Source organism: Sorex fumeus, unplaced genomic scaffold (assembly GCF_029834395.1).
Source record: "Sorex fumeus unplaced genomic scaffold, SorFum_2.1 ptg000002l, whole genome shotgun sequence".
Lineage (NCBI taxonomy): Eukaryota > Metazoa > Chordata > Mammalia > Eulipotyphla > Soricidae > Sorex > Sorex fumeus.
In genome coordinates this window covers 66,486,541-66,512,690 of record NW_026606059.1, presented here as the reverse complement: position 1 = coordinate 66,512,690, position 26,150 = coordinate 66,486,541, and positions in this window count along the sequence as shown.

Sequence of the window (26,150 nt, the reverse complement as noted above, 5' to 3'; positions counted from 1 at the left end):
AGGAACAAATCTTGAAACCCAGCAGGTTTTGGCAGAAATCCCTCCAGATTTAATGGTTAAAATTTAGGAATTTCAAAATTGTGCGACCACTACTGCAACCACGCCACATCATGTGTTATTCATAACCAGGAATAGAAAGCAAATTGTCTACTGTTGCCTTTTCAGCAGATCTGAGTGTTGGGGTAAAATCTCAAATAATAATGGTGAATCTGGTGTCAAAATATTGAATGAAATCAAAGTAGAGAGAGAGTAATTTGGAAATCATCTGCCCCACAGGTAGAGGTAGTGTGTTGGATGGGGGTATACTAGGATTTTTAGTGGTGGAGAATGGCACTGGTGAAGGTATGGGTGTTTCATTGTATGACTGAGACTTAAACCCGAAAGCTTTGTAACTGCTCTCACAATGATTCAATAAATAAAATTATAAAAAATGGGAAAAAAAGTAAGGTGGAATTCATGCCCAATTCAATCAGCTAATCAGTAGCTGAATAAATAGCAGTAAAAAAAAAATTAGAAAAAGCCATAATGCCCAAAATTAAAGAGAGAGAATCTGAGAAATTGCCATAGAGGCAGGGTGAGGACTACGATGGGGATGGGGAGTATTGGTGACATTGGTGGTGGAAAGTTTGCACTGGTGAAGGGATGGGTGTTTGATAATTGTAAGGCTGAATGTAAAGCATGAGAAGGTTTGTGACTGTGTCTCAAGGTGGTTCAATAAAAAATAATAAATTTAAAAAACTATTAAAAAAGAAATTATTATAAGTTTATTGGTGCTATCTAGATCTCCAGAAATCAGAACGCTACTTCATGAGGACACTACCTTTGTATCTTCAATATTATGGAACTAAAACCAAGCACAGTACCAAGTACATATTGGGAACTCAAGTATTATTTGTTGTCATGGAAAAAAATACCTAAAGAGTTAAATGTGGGGCTGGAGCAATAGCACAGCGTGTAGAGCATTTGTCTCGCACACGGATGACCCAGGTTCGATTCCCAGCATCCCATATGGTCCTCGAGCACTGCCAGGAGGATTCCTGAGTGCATGAACCAGGAGTAACTCTTGTGCATCGCCGGGTGTGACCCAAAAAAGAAAAAAAAAGAGTCAAAGTGCTGGGTTATTTTTTTTTCAGATATAATTGAGTTATAATGAATGTATCATAGAGATCTCATTCACTTGATATCTTGTCATTACCCTCTGTGATGCAATACCTTTCTCAAACATAATAGTAAAAAAGAATACATTTGGATATAAAAATAACAAAAATGAAGTTATATTAAGCACTGTAGCTCTGTCTTCCCATTGTTCATTGATTTGCTAGAGCGGGCACCAGTAACATCTCACAACAAATTGTGAGACTTGTTGTTACTGTTTTTGGCATATCGGATACATCATGGGTAGCTTGCCACACTTTGCTGTGCCGGCAAGATACTCTTGGTAGCTTGCCGGGCTCTCCAAGAAGGGTGGAGGAATCAAACCCAGGTCAGCTGCATACAAGGAAAACGCCCTACGAGCTGTGCTATTGCTCCAGCCCTATATTAAGCAAGTTTTAGAATTACCACATGTTGAAATAAATTAGTATTAAGCTAAACACCTTCGCATAAATTAACAGTTGGTGTCAGAAGTGCATGGCTGATTCAGCTTTGAATCCAGTAAGAAAATAAAGTCTTTAAGATGTTATGTTGGTCAGTTGGATTCCAAGTCTTAACTCTGACTGAAATTTATATTTCCTTTTGTATCTCTATCTCTTCTGCCTAAGATCTAAACGTTAGGTGACAGCAGAGCATAATAATTTAGAGAGCAGAATTGTTTTTTCATGTTTGTTTTGGAGCCACACCTGGCAATACTCAGGCCTTTCTCCTGGCTCTGTACTCAGAGATTACTCCCGGTGGACTCAGCGGACCACATGGGACGTTGGTGATTGAACATGGGTCAAGTATGTCAAGAACAAATGTCCTACCTGTTCTGCTATTTCTCCAGCCCCCTAGAGAGTAGGATTTGAAAGCAGAAGTCCTGGGTTCAAATGTCACAGAAGTTACTTATCTTTTTTCTTATTTTTTCTTCATTTTAATTGATTGGAAAATAATAGTCTTAATTCAGAGTTGTCAGATGCAAATGACTTAACACATATGATGTAGTAAGAACAGTGCCTGGTATAGATCAAGTATGAATGATCAGAATATAATGTTTATTATACTAATTAGGGATACTAACGTCTTCTTCATGATTCCATCTTTTTGTTTGTGTCAAAGGGAGTTGTGTTTGCTTCTATATTGTAGCATTGCAAAGAGCTGTTTCACTATTGCATTCTAATGTCTTCCATCTATTCATCTGTTCGGACTGTTCTTGCTTGGCTATTTACACATGTCCACACTTCTCCAATCTGTTTCCAAAAAGAGAAACACATCTTCACCCCCTCCAGCAATTGTCCTATCTCTTATCTTTATCTTTCTTTTCCCCTTTATAACTAAACTTCTTTAAAGACTGACTGAAGCATGTCAGCCAACAATATCTCATAACACTTCAAAGCTAAAGAGAACATCTATGCCCCTGAGAAGAACAGGAACAGGACAGACCTGGGGCACATTGTATTCTGATCTGATAACCTATTATACCCTTTTCTTTACTCATCTTCTCTTTAAAGCTACTTTATCTTACCAAAATTGTAGGCACTTTCTTCTTCTCACTCACCTAGAAATCAAACTCTCAACTATACTATATACTTCTTTAGCATCAGTAAATATTGATGTGTCAACAACGTCCAAATAGAAATCTCTATTTCAGTTTTCATTTCTTGTGTGATTCCGACCTTCTCTGTAATGTAGATATTTTAACTAAAGCCTTGAAATATTATCCTAATTATTCTGAAATCTCCAAATCTGATTATTTTCCACATAATCTGCCTCATTCCTTGGTAACTACATAATTATATTTTCATACCTTTTATATTATCATAAATATTTAATCTATAAAAACTACAAAAAGAACATACGTTGTAATGACACTCAGTTTAAGCATAAAACATTTAAACTTACTGAAACTCTCTGTAATTCTATGCCAATACTATATAACCCTTTGTAAATCCAAAAGAAACCATTATCTTGAATTAAAGTGCTTTTTTCTAACTTCTTAAATGACAAACTGTGCTTAATTTTAGGAATAATTAACTCAGTTTTTCCTAATGTTTAGCTCAAATAAATTGAACTGTTTAATGACTAAATTATTTTAGGATGTTTATAACAGAATTCACGATCTACCTATTACACTATTTATTTTTAATGCATGTTGCATGCCTACGAATAACTGCAATAAAGCATAACCTTTAGAAGACTGTAGCAAGTTTTTAAATGATAGTAAGCATGACATGTAGGAATTAAGCAATAGTCTGTTATAACAGAAAACAGAAGCAACATTTACAGGAATGAGGTCCTGGGCTTTTCTTGTTAGCACAAGTTATTTTCCTAGGTCTGCATTGTGTTTTCTATGTCCTTGGTCACGTTACTCACTCATAAAAGCTGGATAACAGAGAGAGTGATACTTTATGTAAACTGGATAAAACACTTTACAAAATTGGGGATAATAATACTGGCCACCCACCAACTTCACAGGAATATCCCGAGGAATAATGAGATCATGTTTGCCAGGTTTTATGAGATCCATGGATGAAAGTGGTTATAAAAGTACAAAGTCCTGGAAGAAATTCTGCTGTGCTCTGAGTGACAGATATAATGCCTATGGAAAACTGAACTTAAGGTATTGTGAAAAGGTGGATGTGTAAAGCAGAACAAATACCAAGGAAATGACAACGACTGAACAGAGGGGCATAAATAAATGTTGAGATGTAAAATACTTTTCAACAATTTTTATTTTATTCTTTATTTTATTTAGTTGCTATGAATTACAACGTGGGCTGGAGTGATAACACAGCAGGCAGGGCATTTGCCTTGCAAGCTGCCAACATGGTTGACCCGAGTTTGATTCCTCTGCCCCTCTCGGAGAGACCGGCAAGTTACTGAGAGTATCTCGCCAGTACGGCAAAGCCTGGCAAGCTACCCGTGACGTATTCAATATGCCAAACACAGTAACAATTGTCACAATGGAGATGTTACTGGGCCCACTTGAGCAAATCGATGAACAACAGGAGGACAGTGACAGTGACAGTGAATTACAACGTTATCCATGATTGGGTTTCAGACTTACAATGTTTCAACACCAATCCCAGTATTCACTTCCCTCCACCAGGGACCCCCATTTCCCTCCCACTCACCAGCCTGCCTCTAGAAGAGGCTCTATTTTATAACCTTTGGCACCGTTGTATACAGCAGTGTTGCTGATAGGGCTTCAAGCATTGCACTTTGCTACCATCAGCTCCTCCTTCTTTTCCCAGTTGAAATCCTCCATGATAGTAAAAATACGTTCTATTTAAGTATTCTTTTATTTTTAATTAAATCCTTATTCAAGAAGCAAGTAGCATTATAATTGTTTGAATAGATATGCATTAGCTACCAAATGTGGTGTCCTGTGGCTCTGTATTACCCTCTACAAAGATTCCTACCAAAGTATTATTTTGGTTAAAAAAAAAACTATTCTAAAGTTTGTTTGGGGGTCACACCCATTAGTGCATTCAAAATCACTCCTGGCATATGGGAGGAGCTTGTGGGGTGCTGGGGGTTGAACTTGGTTCTGTTTGGTTCTGTTCTTGCAAGGCAAGCACCCTATCCACTGCACTCTCTCCTGCCCCAGTAAAAGTATATATATATATATATATATATATATATATATATATATATATTAATCACAGTAAAGGTGATACAACCAGTAAAGGTAAATATATATTTTCATGAGACCTTTAAATAAAAAAGTATTTTGTGGATCAGATTTTGAGAAATTCTCATTTACATTACAGAATATGCTCATGTTTTATGTCCTTGTAAGAGTAAGCTATGTGAAAAGAGAAAATGCAAGCTTGAAAATTCTGTTTATAATCACACTAGAGGAAACTGAAGGACACTGAACCTATTGTTGAGTTATGGGAAGTGCTAATAGAACTAAAATATTTTATAAAAATAAAAATAATATGTCCTTTATATTTGCGAGGCACAGAAGTTTAATATATATATTTGTATTCTGTCCGTTTTTTATACCTTTCATTTTTTAATCATTCAAGAACTGAGTTAAATATTGATCCTATTAACATTAATACCCCCTGCCATCCACCCCATCTTGTTTCAATTCACCATTCTCCACTCTAGTTCATAAGACAAACATGACTTCCCTATTTGGCAGCAATTATTTATTCAACATTCACTAATTTACACTATAACAATGGTGCTAGTCTGATCGTTTTGAGCTCTAAGCCTCAGCAAGGTCCAGCAGCTTTAGAGGCATATTTAGGACTGCAGACGTCCTATCACACAGGAATCTCCACCTACACTCTTTCAAATCAACACTCCAATTTACATTTGAGACAGGTGAAATGCACAAGTTTCTCAATAATTTGAATTGTACACTTCACATTCTTATATTTTCAAACAGTTTCCACACTCTTACATCACTTATTAACCACTCTCTTATCTACGCCCTCTCAAAAAAAACACCAAATGTAACAACTTAAATATTACTTACTTGAAAAACCTTTAAAATGGATATTGTCATCACTTGATGGATCTTTATATTGCTTATGATAAAAAACATGATTGTTCTATATTACTTTTGTTTTTGCTTTTTTTGGGGGGGTCACCCACGATGAACAGGGGTTACTCCTGGTTTGCACTCAGGAGTTACTCCTGACTGTGCTTGGGGGACCATATGAGATTCTCGGAATCAAACCCAGATTGGCCGCATACAAGGCAAACGTTCTACCTGCTGTGCTATCACTCCAGCCCCTCTACTTACTTTTATTTCTTCCTATACTTACATAATCTTTATAATCACGGTCACGGTCACGGTCCTCCCATTGTTCATTGATTTGCTCGAGCGGGCCCAGTAACGTCTCCATCATGAGACTTGTTGTTACTGTGTTTGGCATATTGAGTACGTCACGGATAGCTTGCCAGGCTCTGCCATGCGGGTGAGATACTCTCAGTAGTTTGCCGGGCTCTCCAAGAGGGGAGGAGGAATCGAAATCAAGTTGGCCGTGTTGGCTGTGTGCAAGGCAAACGCCCTACCGCTGTGCTATCGCTCCAGCCCTTTGATTTAATTCTATCTCAATTTTTAAGAGATTTTATTCTGATGCCAAGTACTCTTGAAAAACATATGCTCTCATAATCATCAATTGAAACACCATGAACTTTGAGCTAGAACTTAAATTATTGGTGAGATTACTGCCCTTTTGGCACTTTATCTCTTGAAGCAAATTACTTCAATTAGAATTATTGGATAACCAAATCATACTGCCTAGTTATATATGGCTTTGTATTTTATATATAACCAATGTACATGATAGGACATCTACTAGAGGATCTACTCGAAAAGTCCCTCTGTCTTTTACTTCTACTTTTACTAACCTGTTTCTTATCCAGTGTAGATTTGGGCATGGAAGCTAATTGTAATAGAAAAATTAGTGCAATATGATAAATTCCTGTTAAAGCTTCAGGGTATTAGCATATGAGATGGGTTGTTGTATCACCAACTTGGTTTATAGAAACTCCTTTTTAAAATGATGCAACTTAAAATTAACCAAAAGTGAAGTTTCCCAATGTTTGGGAAGTGAAAGTGAAAGTGTCTATAAATTCTACACATGTCAATGACATAAATATTGTGAGAGAGAGAGCTAGAAATTCTGTTCAATGACAGGGCACATCCTCACATATTTAAAGCCCTGTATTTGATTCCTGCCACCACAAAAAAAAGTGACAAGAGAACAATAAAATGGTGCTAATTTTCTCTACTTCTCAAAATTTGATATTTATGTCTCCTTATCAAGAGAGAGCCAAGTCAATCAACAACCAATTTTCAGTAATATTAGATCATTTCCTGCTAATCTATACAATTAAAATCACAAGAGTTTACAACACTGCAGAATTACTCTAGCCCTACAGTGGCAGATTCTCCATCCATAAAATGAAGAATTTAAAATTTTCCTTATGTAAAGACTAAAGTAATAAATCATCACTAACAGAAATTGCTTTCCATTTCCTTTTAAAAAGGTGTCAAGTGATGTTCTTTAATTAAACCAAAATAGCCAAAGTATTACTTCATGCCTGACCTTTCCATATTTCCCTCCTTAAATTAACTAGAGCATTTGTACAGTGCATAGCTGGTAGATTTCCATTTTATCAATTCATCAAAAAAAAAAAACATTGATAGGGGCTGGAGTGATAGCACAGTGGGTAGGCGTTTGCCTTGTACGCGGCCAACCCGGGTTTGTTTCCCAGCATCCTATATGGTCCCCTGAGCACCACCAGGAGTAATTCCTGAGTGCATGAGCAGGAGTAACCCCTGTGCATCGCCGGGTGTGACCCCCCCAAAAAAAAGAATTGATAAATGGTCTACTCAGTTGTACTCTTCAAAATATTTGTTTTTCTAACTTAATACCTAGAGAAATACATAAGGCCCTAAGGCCCTCCCGTTGATCGTTGATTTGCTCGAGCGGGCCCAGTAACGTCTCCATTGGAGACTTTTGTTGTTACTGTGTCTGGCATATCGAATACTCTCGGTAGCTTGCCGGGCTCTACGAGAGGGGCGGAGGAATCGAACTCGGGTCGGCCATGTTGGCTGCTTGTAAGGCGAACGCCCTACCGCTGTGCTTTCGCTCCAGAGAAATACATATACATCCATATAAAAATTCTATAAATATTACATGCCAACAAATGAGATAACCCAAATAAAATTGACATGATCCTTAAAGACACAAATTACCAAAACTGATTTAGGTAGAAAACCTAATAGAGGACAGCGACAGAATGATCTTTCTCATATGTGATATATAACGAAATGTAATAAAGGAATAATAAATTCTAAAGGCAACAGACCCTGATAACTAGTCTACAGAACTGAGATTATCATGGTGGGAATGCTGTGTGTGGTTTTATACTAAAACTATAGTAGAGGGAAGGGTACATTCTGATGGAGAGTATTACTGTTGGAATTTTATATGCATGAAACATTATCATTAGCAGTTTAGTAAATCAAGGCATCTAAAATGAAAATGGAAAAATATTTAAAAGTGAAAAAACAGTAAAAATATGAACATAACTATAACAAGTAAATATATTGAACCAACAATCCCAAAGATAAATGAATTGTTTTTCAATTCTACCAAATTTTTAGAAACAGTTATAGCAATTCTCAATTTCTAGCAAAAATTAGATTAAGGAGAATATCTTAATTCACTCTATGAAACTGTCACTATTCTGTTACCAAAGATAACACAAGAAAACAACAGATAGCATTTCTTATGAATATTTGTTTTAAAATTATCAGTAATATACTATCAAACAGAATTTAAGGGCATATTAGAAAAAATGATTCCCTATATATAGCTATCTTCTTACAATATCCTATAGAATAATCACTTAATAATTTCCAGTGTTTATTATCATCACTGTTTTTTTAGATATAATGTCTATTATTTCTAGTCATAGCATTCAGATCACAGTCCAGAATATATGGTGATTTTCTATTGAGCCCATACTATTTTTAGGGGATACTTTAACCAGATTTATTTTTGTTCAATAGCTACACAAGAGCTATGGAGTGATGACTTTTTTAGTAAACTAAATACTCAAATGGAAGGAAATTTAGTTCTTTTATAAGTTTCTTAGAAATAAAAAGAAGTGCCTAGTGATTATCTGTTTGTTCTGCTTTTGATTTTTTTATTGTTGTTGCTCTTGGGCATCCTGGCAGTGCTTAGGGCTTACTCCCAAATCTAACCCAAGGGATCACTCCTGTATGGCTTTAGGGACCACATGGGAGTCTGGAGATCAAACCCAGATGGGGCACAAGCAAGGCAAGAACCTTACTGCCTATACTATCTTTCCAGCCCAGAATAATTCTTATCTTTTTGGGAGTGGGTGGTTTGGGCCACACCTGACAATGCTCAGGATTTACTCCTGGCTCTGCACTCAAGAATCACTCCTGGTTTTCCCAGAGGACTATATGATATGCTGGGGATCAAACCCAGATTGACAGCATGCAAGGCTGTACTATCACTCCTTATAACTATTCTTAGTGAATGATTGCTGATCCACAATATAGAATTGCTTTAATAACTTCATATATAAAATCACTTAATCACTTAACTTCCCGTTAGTCGTCGATTTGCTCTAGTGAGCACCAGTAACGTCTCCATTTGTCCCTGTCGCGTGCTAGTGTAGCCCAATGGCATCTGTTTGCTCCGGGAACATGAAGGGCCTCAAACCGATCGTTCATGATCTTGACGAAGAAGTCTGACCATCCGGTAGGTGGGCGGCCACGCGGTCTTTTAACATCCCGTGGAATCCAGTCAGTAACAGCTCTAGTCCAGCAAAAATATAAAAAAATATAAAATCAAGCAATCTAATATTAGAATACAGACATTAAAATGTAAAACTCAATATAAATAAGCATACATATTGAAAAATGAATATTTTTCTTCAAACTATATAGTTTTAAAACTTGATATACCAGGAAACTTCTTGGATATACGTTCATAAAAATGACTACTTATTTTCTGGCATTTTTAGATGTTTTAAGTTAAGCTCTGATGAACACAGATATTTTGTAAACAGAAATAGATGAATGGCAGTACTTACTTGTGAACTTACTCAACCATACTCCACAGAAGAATAAATCTCCAGATATATCAATCTAAGTCCCAAGGAAAAACTTCTCTGTAACAAACTCAATAATAACCATGGAATGAAAACCTATAGTAAATTATACCTGGAACAAAATAAAGCCAGATTTATCTTAATTCTCTTAAGGAAATGAAAGAATTTCAGTTTGATCATTATATGAGATAAAAAGTGAATCTTATAACTTCATAATACATATTAATTGATTGATTGGGTCCTTGGCCAACCAGGAGAGAAGTTCAAGTCTAGTGACCAAGGACGAGCTGCTGCTCGCGTTTTGCAGTACCAGAGGTCACCTGTGCCACCCAGGTACTGCTCAGTGACTTTCAGGATTGCACCCAGCAATGCTCAGTGAACTGTGTGGTGCCAGAATCAAACCAGGTTAGGCGTATATTAGTCATGTTCTTTTAAGCATTGTACCATCTCCCAGACACATAGTGCATAATTTTTATCATTTAGGTTTTTCTATAATCAGATTGGTTAAGTGCTTTGAACTACTTCGTTCATTGGTGAAAGAGAGGAGCAATAAATATCACTTGTTTTACCTACTCCTTTGATTAAGTACATCAAGTAAAAAAGAATCAAAAGTTTATATTAAGTAGCTGTTTTTTGCATAAAAGGCAAGTTAATGTCTAATTTTACTAAAATTTCTTTGATTTTACTAAACTCCAACTTCTCTTTATAGTAACTTGGCTGTTAGGGGAAAAGTAATAAATAAAAGGAAGTTAGACAAGTTCTACTTTCAGAATTATAGAACATTTTATGTATAAACTCTCTATTCTCATTTATGTCTTAAATATGGTTGTATTCTTACTTATAGCTTCTTAACATGCAGTAAAATGTAATTGCTTATTCAATGTTAAATTTCAAAATCTTCTCTCTTATGTTTTAGACTTTAAGTAAAGAAAACATTTTTTTCCATATCACAAGCTTCAGTTGGTAAGGTTTTGGGGGGAAATGAAAAAGACTAGCTATTACAAACAGTGATTTTATTTCATTTGAATATGAAAGATCAGAAAGATAAATTGAACTATACTAAGTAAATAATAACTTATCAAAATTCACATTGTTGGAAAAATTACCTTTTATTTAGAGATTAAATTTATATTTTGAAACTTAACTTTCAACAATTTGGTCATGGGGTTAATACAAAATGTGGTTAGGAAATTTCTGCATGTTAGAAATTAATTTGTTGATTAATTCTTCTACGGAAACATCATAAGTGCTCATTTGAGATTATTATTAGGCATTTGACCCTTGCTGTTATGTAATTTCTTTCTTTTCTCAGGTATAATTACAAATATAATTGCAAGATATTTACAGTTGTGAGAGCTGGAGTAATATACCTTTCTCTTTTAATTCTTCTAGGATGAAAAGTAATCAAATTGACACCAGGCAGATTGCTAAGAGGACAAAAGCAAAATCAAGTTCATTTCATTTCATTTCATCATCCTGTTAATCGTCGATTGCCTCGAGCAGGCCCCAGTAACGTCTCGTTCATCCTAGCCCTGAGATTATATTCACGGCTCTTTAGGAGAATGAGACCCATCATTGTTACTGGTATTTGGCATATTTGGTAGGCCACGGGGAGTTTGCCAGACTCTGCCCTGTGGGCAGGCTACATTCGATAGCCTGCAAGTTTGTCCAAAGTAGGAATGAGATAATAAGATGTCGCGCGGCCGCGAATGCGGCTGCGCGGTTTCGGGATCTGGATTTTATAGTCTCTGAGTCTTGGCCGCTGATGGGATTACATGGTGCCAGGGGGCCAGGTGGTGGGTGTGACCCCCGCCTACTGGAATTTGGAGGATCTGGGTGGAAGATGCTCGACTCCAAATCGAGTAGGCTTGGAGGTCTCGGCCCCGGAACCCGCGTGGCTTTGTCCCTCTGCCAGTACCTTCACGTGTGCGGAGAGTGGTCTCAGCATGGTGGTGGCTGGTCCTGGAGGTCTTCGGCTGCCGTAGCCCTGGTCGGGGTGGGGAGGAAAGCTCAACCCGCTCTCCTCCAAGGGACTCCGGGAAGGAACACCCAAGCGCGGGGGCAGAGATTGCACTCTTCTCGTTCGGGATCTGGATTTTATAGTCTCTGAGTCTTGGCCGCTGATGGGATTACACGGCGCCAGGGGGCCAGGTGGTGGGTGTGACCCCCGCCTACTGGAATTTGGAGGATTCTGTATACTTGGGAAAATCTGATAAAAGTGAATAACTTATCAAAAATGTATAATCTTCTCAAGTAGTTTCATCTCAAAACAAAAAACTTTGGGACAGCAGGAATGATAGGTTACTAGGAAAGGCACAAACAGAATAGTAGATCCTCTATTGGATAGCACAGTGGGTTATGGCGTTTGCCTTGCACATGATTGACCAGGGTTCGATTCCTCCATCCCTCTTAGAGAGCCCGGCAAGTTACCAAGAGTATCCCGCCTGCACGGCAGAGACTGGCAAGCTCCTTGTGGCATATCTGATATGCCAACAACAGTAACAACAAGTCTCACAATGAAGAGACTTTACTGGTGCCCGCTGGAGCAAATTGATGAACAAGGGGAGGACAGTCAGTGCTACAGTGCTACTATTGGATAGAACCTTATGAAGACTTACCTTATTGACTTCTCCACTGATACTAAGTTTAAAGGCTTAGTGAAGAAAACAATGGGAGATTTTTATTTAAACTTATCTATGTTCACTAGAAAAAGTTAATCTCTTCTAAACATTTGAAGTGTATTATGAAATAACTCCCATACCAAAGAAACATATTTTCCAAGTGACAGGTTTTTGTTTCCTACAAATATAAACTGTGATAAACAATATAAATGAAAGTATTCCCCATATCAAATTAATTAATGTAGCCATAAACTCACATATATAGCAGGTTTTATGAATGAAAACATTTAAGTTTTACTCTCTTAGTAAAATTCACTGGGCAGAGCGATAGCATAGCGGGTAGGATGTTTGCCTTTGCATGCAGCCAACCTAGGTTTGATTCCTCTGCCCCTCTCAGAAAGCCTGGAAAGCTGCCCATGACATATTTGATATGCCAAAAACAATAACAACAAGTCTCACAATGGAGACGTTACTGGTGCCCGCTTGAGAAAATTGATGAACAACAGGAGGACAGTGACAGTGACAGTAAAATTCACTGTACCATACAGTGCTTTCAGCTATAGTTGACATGACATACATTAGATAATTAAGTATATTAATCTTATAACTGATAGCTTGGACCATTTTCCTACAATTTATTTGTGTGTTCCAACTCCTGAGCTCGGATTCCATGAATTTGAATGCGTTTAAAGCTACAAATATAAATGATGCCATCATGTATTTATCTTTCTCTGACTAATTTTACTGAGCATAATTCCCTTCAGGTTCAACATATTGTAAAAATTGACAAGATAATTTCTTCTTTTTAAAGACTGAATCATATCCAATTACATATATGAGTGTGTATCTGCGTATATACATATAGAGTGTATCTTCTTCCCTAAATCTTTTAAGGAATGCTCAGATTGTATCATGTCAGGGTTTCATTTATCGAAAGGATGCTATATTTGCAAATTATTATTTATATCCAACATAATATCTATATTAAACATCTATTAGCAAATATAAAAGAAGAACTAGAAGCAAAATAATAATAGCAGGGAGTTCTTTTCATGATTGTATTTCTCTTTCTGACTTCTATTGGTATTTTAAAAAATATTTTTAATCTTTTTGTTGAAATGATCACATTAGTCATACCCAGTTTTCTGACTTCAATGAGAATCTTTCAACGCTAGCAAGCAAATAACATCTTTGTTTCATTGATATCTGTTTTCCAGACATTGTATCTTATTTGATTTGGAACACACTCTGTTAGATCATCTTTTTCCTTGGCAATCTGCGAATTAGATGATGTTTGTTGCTGCACAATAGATAAGAGCTTTGGCACAATGGCAAATTGATTCAAACCCAGCACTGTTTCCTCTTTGAGATGATCCCTGTTGGCTTCATTGTTATTGGTGCCTCTCTATAGTTTAGAGTCAGTTCCCAAATCGTCAGTACTCAAAGCGGGAGACTAATAGGACCTACCTGCATGCTGATTAGAAGTTAAATTCACAGTCTGAATTTTTGAAAGTATATAGATAAACACCTTTCAAGAAGAAACAAGAAAGAAACTTTTATTTATTTATTTTTGGCTTTTACTGCTGAGCTGGGCCTCTCAGATTACAGTTAATGATGAAGCTATATAGTATCCTAAAGGATATAAAAAGTGTTTCTTTTCGATAGATCCACTGGACTTGCAATGCAAACTCCATCATGTAAGAGAGCCAGAACACTGATCTGGGGGCCAGTTTCTCAGGTGGCAGCTGCAGAAGCTGGCATGCCAATTATGAGTCCAAGTTCCATCTAGGAAATATAGGAAACTTGTTTTTGGTTATTGAAGCAGAAGGTTTTCCAGGAAGAGGGTGAGATGTAGCTGCTGACTTTCCCAGTCTCTGGATAAATCATCACTGAATTCTAGTGCCTACTAAATCACAAATATGGCCCTCAAGCGGTAGAACTTAAAGTATGGGAGTCAGAACAACAGTACAATGCGTAGGGCACTTGCATTGCACGTAGTCAATCAGGAGGCCGACCTGGGTTTGACCTCTGGCATCCAATGTGGTTTCCTGAGCCCCACCAGAAGTGATCCCTGAGCTCAGAGCCAGGAGTAAGCCCTAAGCACTGGCAAGTATGCACCTACCCCATTAAAAAATAAAATAATAAAATAAAAATAAAGTGTGGAGAACAATCTATGGAAAAAAGAGATGAGAAAATTTGCCAGCTCCAAAGAACTGATAGGGAAACAGTAAGCTAAAAATTTCATTATTAAAGAACATGCTTATTGCCAACTCAAATTGGGTGATTATTAATCAACAGCAACTTCTAGTCATGAGATTTTTCTAGCATTGTATAGGAGAATAAACATCTATTACCTTGAATTATTTTAAGTTATGAATTTAACGGGAGGAATCCTGAAGGTTGAGTGGAGAAAGTCTATGAAAAAGATATTTACATGTAAACCTCTCTTTGTAATAGTTTCTCCTCAACTATGCCAGGGAAGATCTACTTTCCCACATCTTTTGGGTAAAGACAGGAGTTAAATCTGTGAACCTTTATTGAAAGGGCATTTCCATGATGATATGATCCTTCTGTTGGCTCATACGAACAGGATGTATGCACATTATTAATAAACTCTCATTTACTCATCTATTTGCCTGATGATTAATACATTATTTGTGTAAAACCTCAAGAACTGAGAGGAATGCAAGATGATTTCCTTTGCTTGCTCTTTGACAATAATGAGTATTTATGATATTTATTGCTGTATCGTTATGACTAACATTCACATTATTAATAGTTACTGTCAAAGATCAGGTAGTTAATGAATAATAAAATTTGAATTCAAATCCAAACATTCTAGGGATTATATTTTAGGGTCAAATTTTAAATAAATGTCTCTGTCCTTGTGTCTGGGGTGTTGCACATTAAAAAAAACATTTTAGGGTAGCGTTTTGCTCTTACCTGATATATCTATATCTATATAGATGTGCGTAGTGAAAAAATAAAGACCCGTACTTGGAATTAGTTTTCTATGAGAAAAGAGTCCATTCAAGACACTTTTCACAGAGGAATGACATAAATGCATTAGTATATTTTATCTGCGATTAATGTCAATGATATGTGGGAATATTCTTAAAAGATGAAAATCAGATAATTAGGTTGTTATCAGAATAGTGTTCTAAGATGATTTATTTAACTTCCAGTATGGATGGATAATTTCTACTGCTTGCAAACCTCAGTAAAGATGACTAAATTTTCAGAATACAAGTGAATCTTAAAGCAACTAGGACAGGATCAAAAGCTAGCAGATTCTAGAGTGAACCTAAACTTGGAAAATAGAAGTGAATAACCCTACATAAGATTTTTATTTATTTACTTATTAATTTTAAGTAGAACAAAAAAGTTGTATTAAATGAAAGATATGTTCAAGACCTGAGCATCTCTGGGGTGGAGAAAACCTGGTAAGCCTTTTTTGTTGTTGTTTTTTTAAACGCCTGTTAGTTTGAGGGCAAGCTGAGTCAGCATCCTTTGGAAGAAATGAAAATAAAAGTGAAGTTTGTTTCTGAGCTGAAAACCATTGGAGCAACTTAAAAACATTTTAGCTGCTGGAAACTTCTTTAAAGACAGAAAAAACCAAATGCCAGCAAGTATAAAAGTAACTAAAATCTTAAACACTGTTTGTAGGAGTAATTTTATAACTGTGTTGAGATAGAATCTATTAATTTCTATACATAAATAAAATTTTATGTAAATTTTATGTAAATTTTCAGACTCATCTAGTAGGGTGTTCACAAACTTGAGAATGAATAAACTGTACTTTAGAGTGTCAACTCTGAAATCATCAGCAAAATAAAGAGAATTTCAAGTTTAATAAAAAAAAGTTTATTCAGGAGATTATTCAGAGTCTCAGTTGAACCTTGAGCTGGAGAAGTGGCCTTCCATTTTCTGAAAGATTGGTCCTGAGCTTGGTCTTCATTAAGTTACATGATCAGAAGAATACATGCATATTTATTAATGACGATAAGAAGGCATCCAATTCATATCTATAATATTCAGTTAGCTAAAGGAGGTTGGTTCGAATATTCTCACTTACTGATGGATAATTCATAACTTGAAAGTTGTAATTTAAAATTTAGTTTAGAGAGAAATCTGTGAATATGAAGATATAAGGAGCAGAAGTGATTTGAATCTCTCATCCAAGAGGATACTCTCATTGATGCCAGTTAGGCTACTTATCTCTTTCATGCTCTTTCTCCTAGTAACCTATTAACATGAAGTGGGTAGACTCGGTAGGTAAAATTTCCTGGGTGGTTTCCTGTTTATTGCCTGAACTCCTTTTGCAGCAAACAGACTGCTATTTTTCTGATTCTATCCCATTAATTAGCTTTCTATAGTGTTAGAGCAGAGGAAACCTTTCCAGCAAAGGGGAAAAATTTCATTTTAAGTCCCCAATCAAGAAAAACACAAATACAAGCAACAGCATTAGAATCCAAAATATATTTTGCTGGATCAGAGAAGTTTTCCAGCTAGTAAATAGCTCCAAAATACAGTTATTATTAGTGGAGGAAAATTAGAGATGTGAATGCTTTTGAAAATGAGATAGAAGGCCGAATGACATGAAGTCTGAAGGCATATTTTAGATTATGTTTTGCTTTGGTTTTTGTTTTTGTGGACACACCTGATAGTGCTCAGGGTTTACTCTTGACACTGTGCTCAGCAATCAGTCCTGGCAAGGCTGTTGGGAGCATATATGGTGCTAGGGATTGAACCCAGATTTTCTTGCATTCAACACAAGCACTATACCCACTATACCATCTTCTTGGCCTCTGGATTATGTTCATGTTAACTATCTTGATTGCAAATATTTCATGTTTGCAATCTTTTACAGTTATTTTTGTTTCTTTTCTTGGTTCCTTTTCCCTTTTTTGGGAGGGTGGGTGGGCGGGGGTCACATTCAGCTATGCTCAGGGCTTACTCCTGGCTCTATGCTCAGGGATGACTTCTAGTGGATTTGGGGAACCATATGAGGTGCGCAGGATGAAATCTGGGTTGGCTATGTGCTTAGCAAGTGCTTCACCAAGCGCATTATCTTTCTGACCCCATGTTTGCATTCTTAAGACTTTTATTTGTTCTTTAATGCATGGAGTTATATATATATATATATATATATATATATATATATGTCTTTCATAGTCAAAATAGAAGACAAATTAAACTCTGGTAAGCATGCTAAGGTTATAAAAATAACACAAAAATAAATGAGCTTTAAAATGTACCTTTAAATAAAATGAGCTTATAAATGAAATATATATAAAATACAATATACTTTACACAAAATGCTAGTTTAAATACCAAATAAAATTGTTGTACTTTGTGCTTATTTCTTGCTTTATGCTTAAAGATAGTTCCTGAAGGGATTCAAAGGACCATATGGGATGCCAGGGATTGAACCTGATCTGACAATAAGCAAAGTGTATCCTTGACTCACTCTACTATCTATCTGGCCCCAATATGCTGTGTTTTTTAAAGTTCTTTTAAAATAAAACTTTCAGAATAAAGACTCAGTAAGTTTATAAACTGGGTAACATTGCTAATAAGCATGATTATAATGACAGTTTCTATTTGGAGGGATTCTAGCTACTTTTTTTTCTCTCTCACCTAATTCCAATCATGTGTAACAGTTATGATAAAAAAAATTACACCACAGAAAAGAAAACTGAAACATAAAGCTGGCCAAATAACTAATAAATGTAAGTGTTCTATTGATTTCATTTCTAATCACAAAGCCTGAACCTTTAAATCAAACCATATAGTCACAGAGTATGGTGAAAAAACTAAGAATATGTGAGATACCATGATATACAGTATTAGGTAACATTTGTGCAATGTATTTTAGAACTCATGAACTTGTTTTACTGTCACTTTATTAGACAATAAACCCAGCAGCAAAAACAAATACATAGTTGTGAAAGTTTATTCGGGCAGACACGAGCCAGAAGAAAAAAATGACCAATTCAATTTAAAACACATCGAAAATCTGATATAAGTTTGACATCCTGCTGAAGTCATAAGAACTTTCAAAATGACACTAAGAAATGCATAAGGGATCTAAATTATGAATTTATGTAATAAGTCACACAAAATAATTCCACAGATGTGGAATATTTGAAACTAGTGAAATTATGACATGCAGTTGCTTAAATATAGAAATGAAAGAAAGAGATGTCACAAGGCAAAAAATGTACTAAAAGAAGAACAGGATAATAATTTTAAATTATTGGAGGTAAAAGAGATATATGTGTGGTTACAAGAAACATAACTATGATTTCTACACAGTGAAGTGATAAATTTATATTGTTCAAAATCTGACATTCCTTGGACTGGAGTACAGTGGGTAGACCACTTGCCTTGCTGTCCAGAGTCTAGATTTAGTATCCAGTTCCCATATGGCCCCCAGCCCCACTAGAGTGATCCCTGAGAACTCAGATTGACCACATGCAAAGCAAGCATGTTACCCAGTGCATTATCTCTTTGCCCTAAATATTATCATTTTCATGAGGAATTTCCTTCACTGTATCACTATATCACTGTTACCCCTTGTTCATCAAATTGCTCAAGCGGGCACCAGTGACGCATCCATTTGTCCCAGCCCTAAGATTTTAGAAGTCTCTTTTCACTCGTCTTTCCTAATGCTGCCATATTGGAGGCTCTTTCAGGGTCAGGACAATGAGACCTGTTATTGTTACTGTTTTTGACATATTGAATATGTCACGAGTAGCTTGCCAGGCTCTACCATTAGAAATTTCCTTAGGAACTGATAATTGAAAGCTGGATGTCAATAACTCAACTAGATTATACTAAAACAAGGAATGGGGAATATTCCACAATAATTTGGATTATGTGCCAAGATAAAGCAATGGAAGTTAATATGCATTTTTTTCTTAGCGTGAGAATAAATCTTTTACACTTTAATTTCTAGTATAGCTCTCCTTCAAATAATTGCTGAGAATTTAACTACTGAATAAAATCAGATTTAAGGTATGATATGATCACTAAAAATAATTTTGAGATTCAGAATTGTGCAGTTTTCATGTTCTGAATGAATTCCTGGAAAGTATGTAGAATTTGTGTCATGACTACTTGGTTTGTTATGAAATCTGAGATCCAGTTGTTGGCATCCTATCTATTACCTGGTTCTAAAATGCTGGGTTTGCCCTTTTGGATCACCCTACTACCTGCATTCCATTTGGCAGAATGCATCCTGAGAACAGTATTCTGTAACTACTTTCCATTCTATTCTACTTTATCAATGAAATTTTTTGACTCTCAAGGCAGAACTTTGTAAGGTACAGTCTAACAAATGACCTCAATTTTCTGCAAGTTTATTGCCAACTTGTATTCATGACTCAGCATAATAATTCATCATCCTTTCTTATGATGGGTGAGTTTTCTAAATGCAGTTATCAGCATATGGCAGATTCTATATGACTGCCTCAAGGACTTATATAGAGCTTGCATAGGATTGCAAATTCATGAGCTGCTCCTCACTTGTCTCTTCTCTGGATGCACACATTTAGCAAATACTGCAGTGAGTGTTCAAGGGCTGGGTGGAATTACTGCACTGCAATTTTTATCTTACCAGAATGTAAATGTCAAAAGAAATGTTCTCCACCATATAATCCAATTGTATGAAGGTGAAACACTTTTCTTATAATGATTATATTTAATTTCTTCTCAGGAAGATTGATTATGCCCTATTAAAACTAACTGGAAAAATTACATGTTATTTCTTTAGTTACTAGAAGCTTCTCAGCTTATATAATTGCAGGGATATTATACTTTTGAACTATGAGTGTGTGGCCTATTCTCAGATATTGTTGTTCTTTCAATTTAGAATTTCTAACTGCACAGAAGACAAAGTATTTTGTTATCACTAAAAATGATGATATGAAAAGTCCATTTGGTAGAAAAATAAAACATTAGTTATTTGAAATGAGATAGACACTTAAAACCTTTTAGGAATTCTATTTTGCACTCAGTAAATTATTATTAAGCACTGAAATCATGTTTATTCAGTCATTATCCAGAGATACACAAAAGAATCATGGAACTGAGCAGCTCACTGCAGAGATGCCTCCAGACTTTGTGCCAGGCAGATGTCACCAGGGTGCCTCAGTAAGGAGAAGGTGTTGTCCCTCCAGCTACCCCCAGGAATACTGGTGGCCACCAACTTCTAGAACCCAATGAGAAACACAAGTACTCAGATTCTGTGATGGCAAACACCAGGCATCAAGGGATAGGGAATGGGCTGGTCCATCTCATCTCCTGTCCCTATGGGATCCTTGTGGTCACACCCACAAACTTCCTCTGGCTGCTATTTAAACTCCTTATTGACCATGATGCAGAGACATACAAAAGAATCTCAGAATAGACAGTTTGCTGAAGAGATTTCTCTAGGCCCTAATTATCTAAAATTTTAGAATTCCAGGAGTTTGTGGTCCCTCTTGAGGTCATGCAACATCTTATGCTGTTCATAATAAGCAATACAAAATAAATCTAGCAAGTGCCTTTTTGGCAGGTTTGAGCAGTGGTGGGAAAATTTGAAATAATGGTGGTGGGAAGGAGTAATGGTGGTGGGACTGGTGTTGAAATATTGAATGTAATTCATTATTGTGAACAATTTTATGAAAACAAGTTTTTTTAAAAATTAAAAATGATGTTTATTTCTTCTGCATTTCCTTATTTCTGTAGACTCTGATACTATTATAAGCCTAAAGTTTTCACCCTATTACCATGTGTGTGTAAATATATTTATATATATATATATATATATATATATATATATGGGCTGGAGCGATAGCACAGTGGTAGGGCATTTGCCTTGCATGCGGCTGGCCTGGTCAATCCGGGTTCAATTCCTCCGCCCCTCTTGTAGAGCCTGGCAAGCTACCAAGAGTATCTCGCCCGAAAGGCAAAGCTTGGCAAGTTCCTCGTGATGTATTCAATATGCAAAACACAGTAACAACAAGTCTCAAAATGGAGACGTTACTAGGCCCACTCGAGCAATCGATGAACAACGAGAGGACAGTGCTACAGTGCTAAGTATACACACACACACACACACACACACACATATACATATATATATATATATATTGCACTGTCATACTGTCGCACTGTTATACAGTTGTTCATTGATTTGCTTGAGCAAGCACCAGTAACATCTCCATTTGTTCCTGTTGCATGCTAGTGTAGCCCAAGGGTATCTGCTTGATCCAGGAAAACCAAATGAGACTTCTTGTTACTGTTTTTGGCATATTGAATACACCACAGGTAGCTTGCCAGGCTCTGCCTTGCAAGAGGGATACTCTTAGTAGTTGGCCAGGCTCTCTGAGAGGGATAGAGGAACTGAACCCGGGTTGGTAGTGTGCAAGGCAAGCGCCCTACCCGCTATACTATCACTCCAGCTTTCTCTCTCTACAGAGAGAGAGAGAGAGAGAGATCAGTTATAGGAACTAGAGAGATAGAACAGGGTTTGAGATACTGGCCTTGATTGCAGCTGACCTATTTCAATCGCTGTCACTACATATGTTTCCTCTATCTGGTCCAAATCACCTCCATGAGTGACCCCTGAGCACAGAGCCAGAGTAAGCACTGAGAACTGTAGGATGTGGTTTATAAACAAAACATTCAAATATATCTATTATATATATTAGAACATCATTTATATCTTGAACTAATTTCAGAATGCTATGCTTTATAGCTGTATTTTATTATAACGAATCAATTTCTACTCAAGAATTTTGCAGTGTGGAGAGAATATATGCATTAATTTGGAAAAATTTCCAGGTTTAAGTTAAAAATATTTCATTTTAGCCTTCTAAAAAGTCTTAGTAAAAGGAAAATTTATATTCTTGGGAGCTCTTTTTACTTTAGGATGGTGAGATTGGATTTCTTCTACTTCAAAAGAAAATAGGTCTCTAAATGTAACGTTAGTTGGCATTGATGAGTTTTCTTGCTGTTATTGTAGTTGTTGCAACCAAGGTAGAAGATTTGAAAATTGCAGGAGGATTTACAACTCATAGTATAAACATTCAACCAGTCTGTGCTTAATGTATTTCTGCAGAGTCATCTAAAGCTGAAAGTGGCTTGGGAGACTCAGGAATAATGACTGACTTTGTAACTACTCAACAAAGTAAACAACACCTGAAAATTCATAATACCTGTGATTTTTATTCATTTCTTTGTTTTAAGTAGCTCTTCTATAGTTTCTAAAAATTCATTTTTGTCTCAGTTTACACAAGATGTGTGTGTGTGTGTGTGTGTGTCTAACATTTGTGTTTGTTTTGTTTCAGGTTTTGCAGGGCACCCTCCCAAACAGTGGCATTGCGGTCATTCCAATCCTGCTCAGTCAGGCTGCGTAGGTTTGGAAGTTCGGTGCTTGGACCTCGAGAGAATTTACTGTTGGGACCCAGCACTGCTGTGGCCCACCAGAAATACATTCCCCCATGCTTGGAAGGTCACGTCATTCTCATTTGGGTATAATGCTTGCAAAGCATGTGTTGCTGCCAATTGAACTATTGTTAAGTTCCCAAAACATGATTCTGGATAAATAAAATGTCAACCCATCATTTATGTTTTAAACTCCATAGATAGATATCTAGACTCAAGTACTAATGTACAAAGTAAGTACTTATATCAATGAAAAGATGGTTAATATAAAAAAATACCCTAATAAGAGTGATTTCCTCAAGAGCACCATTCTGAGTGATTCTGAATATAGGCAAAAGATTGGAAACTCGGAGAAATGTGTACTTAGATTTTACTGCCTATCTTCAACTAACTTGCAAATTCTATACATTGTTCTTTATATAACCAATAAATCTAGTTTTACTATAAATTCTGCATATTCTATTTCTCTTCTTGAAGTGTTTGCACTTTATTATAAAAAATAAATTTGAAACAATTTTTATTTATGTTAAATCAGAATGATTTATTTAACTTTTATTTATTAATTCCTTAGACAGCTTAATTGTCAAATTCAATTACTTAATGTGATAGATAATTCCTTAATTTAGTAGAAAGCTTTATACCCTAAACATCAAAGAACTTTCATGTTTATGGTCTTATATTTCTTATGTCAGCCCTTTAAAGGAATGAACTTTAACACTATCTATAAAACAGTTTATACATATATGTATATATATATATAAATATATGAACTCCTTATTCTATCAGGTATCCAGTACCAGATGTGCTTATCTAGGCATACAGTAGGAAATATCAATAGCACTGCACTGCACTGTCCTCCCATTGTTCATCGATTTGCTCCAGTGGGCACCAGTAACATCTCACAACAAATTATGAGATTTGTTGTTACTGTTTTTGGCATATCAAATAAGTCATGGGTAGCTTGCCAGGCTTTGTCGTGCGGATAGATACTCTTGGTAGCTTTCCAGGTTCTCCAAGAGAGGGGCGGAGGAATCAAACTCAGATTGGCTGCTTGCAAGGCAAACGCCCTATGCACTGTGCTATCACTCCAGCCCAAGAAATATCAATAATTAAGATTATTTTGTTGTTTTGTTTTAGCAGTGCTTAAGCCTTACTCCTCATTCTGTGCTCAGCAACCAATCTTGGTGGGCCCAGAGACCAGTGTAGTGCTGGAGAATGAACCCGGGTCAGCTGCCTATAAAGTAGATATCTTTCTGGCCTCATGTAATTAAGATGTATCTTATATTTATGATGTGACCAGAAAAATTTCTATAAATATCACTTTTATGTCAATGTAAATTTAAATGACTTAAGTATTTATAAATTAAAAACATTCTAAGTGATAAAACATTGCATCATAATTTTAGTAGCATTCTTTTCTTTCTAGCAGTACAATAATAATGTTTCTAAAAATCGAACTCACTCTAACGTTGATTAAACAGATTGACATACTTCTGCTTATTTTAGTTATGGCATGTTTTTCCCATGAAGTATCATTTACCTTTCCAGATATTCTGGTTTCTCATTCAACTTGAAATCAATAATCAAATTAACATTTTACTCTCAATTATATATTTTGATGTTCTGATTTTCCAAAATTTTCTCTTCCTACTTGCTCATCTATGAGTTTTAGAATTTTACCCACCTAATTTCTAAACTAATTTAAACTATCCAATTAGATTTTAGGATTCACTAGGGAGGAAAAAGTTTTAACACTGCGAATCTAAGGTTATATCTGAAAATTAAACTAACAAAGATAGATGAACCAGAGAAAAGCATGCCTAGTTCTTTTGTACATTTCAAGGTTAAGAAGCTGTTAAGAAAAATTGAAGAAATGATTAGATCCGAATATTTTAAAGTTACATTTAATGAAGTGTGTACAGTCATACAAAATAAGAGATCAAGGAATATTAGCCCTGTGCAGAGCAGGAGACATGCCAATAGTGGCATTGATGCTTTATCTATCACGACAGGGCTACAGCAGACTTGGCCATAGGGTCAGTCAGGTCACATGATGATATGGAGGTGACCTCGGTCCTCTCAGTCTTCTTACACTGGGGCTTCAAGAGCAGAGAGCAACCACATCGCTCTTTGGGGGTGAGGACAATCCCTACATTAGCAGCCATCATCATTGCAATCAGTGCATGGTCCCAGGTCTTCAGCCATTACAGATCTTCAGATTCCTCACTTTCCATAGCAGAGACAGATTTCCAGTCTTTCTCTTTTGCCAGCCTATGTCTAGGGTCTCCCTGAGGTCTGCAGGGTACTGGTAACAGCACCTGTTAAATATCTGCTCCTGACATTTAGACCAATCCCTTGATTCTGCTTTCCTGGAGGAGGGCTTTGGGGTCCCATCACTGGTTTTCCTGTCTGCATGAGGGGTGCACTCTTTTACAGAGAGGAAAGACTCTTATCTGGATTTATGCAAACCAATATAGTGCCGCAAAGTATCAAAAACATACTGAAGATGCAAAGAAACAAAAGCAAGTATTTCACTTTACTCACAATGAGATGCATATACACGTTTGCTGTTGGTCCTAGTTAAAAAAATAATTAAGATCTGCATAGATAGAGCATACAGTTTAACCTCATGTCTAATTCATTTAATCCCATGTAAAAAAATTTGATTTTCAATTATCTAAGAACAGTATCAGGAGTCCAGCACTGAGATCCATAGAGATAGAGCACACAGTTTAACATCATGTCTAATTCATTTAATCCCATGTAGAAAACTTTGGTTTCCAATTATCTAAGAGCACTGTAATAGGAGTCCTGATTATCCATCTAATATTTTTTTCATACACCTCACCAAAAAGGTACTAGAACAATACTGTAGATATAATTTTTAAAGTTTTACAATACAGTTCGATCATAGTTTCTTTCCTTAAAACACAATCTCAAACTTTCTACACATTTATTTACATTCATTCTGTACTTAAAAAAATACATCTAGAGTCCTCATAGTCACATCTTACAGGTTTAACTTCCTTATTTTACTGAACTTAGTACAACATGATCTCCCAAGAAGTTTGGACACAAATTGCTAATCATTTTCTCATAGACATGACAAAACTGTACTCTGCAGCACTATTTTGAAAACATGATAGTTATCTTATCCATGTGCTTTTTGTCTCCTGCGAATCTACTCTTAATGTCTTTTAAAACCAAATACATTAGTATTTGACAACACACCTTTATCACTTTGAATTTTATATTTTGGAACTGGACAGAAGCATTGGTAATGTGTATATCCACAAATATCTTAAAACAATCTTGCTGAGCAAAATCAACCAGAGGAAGAAA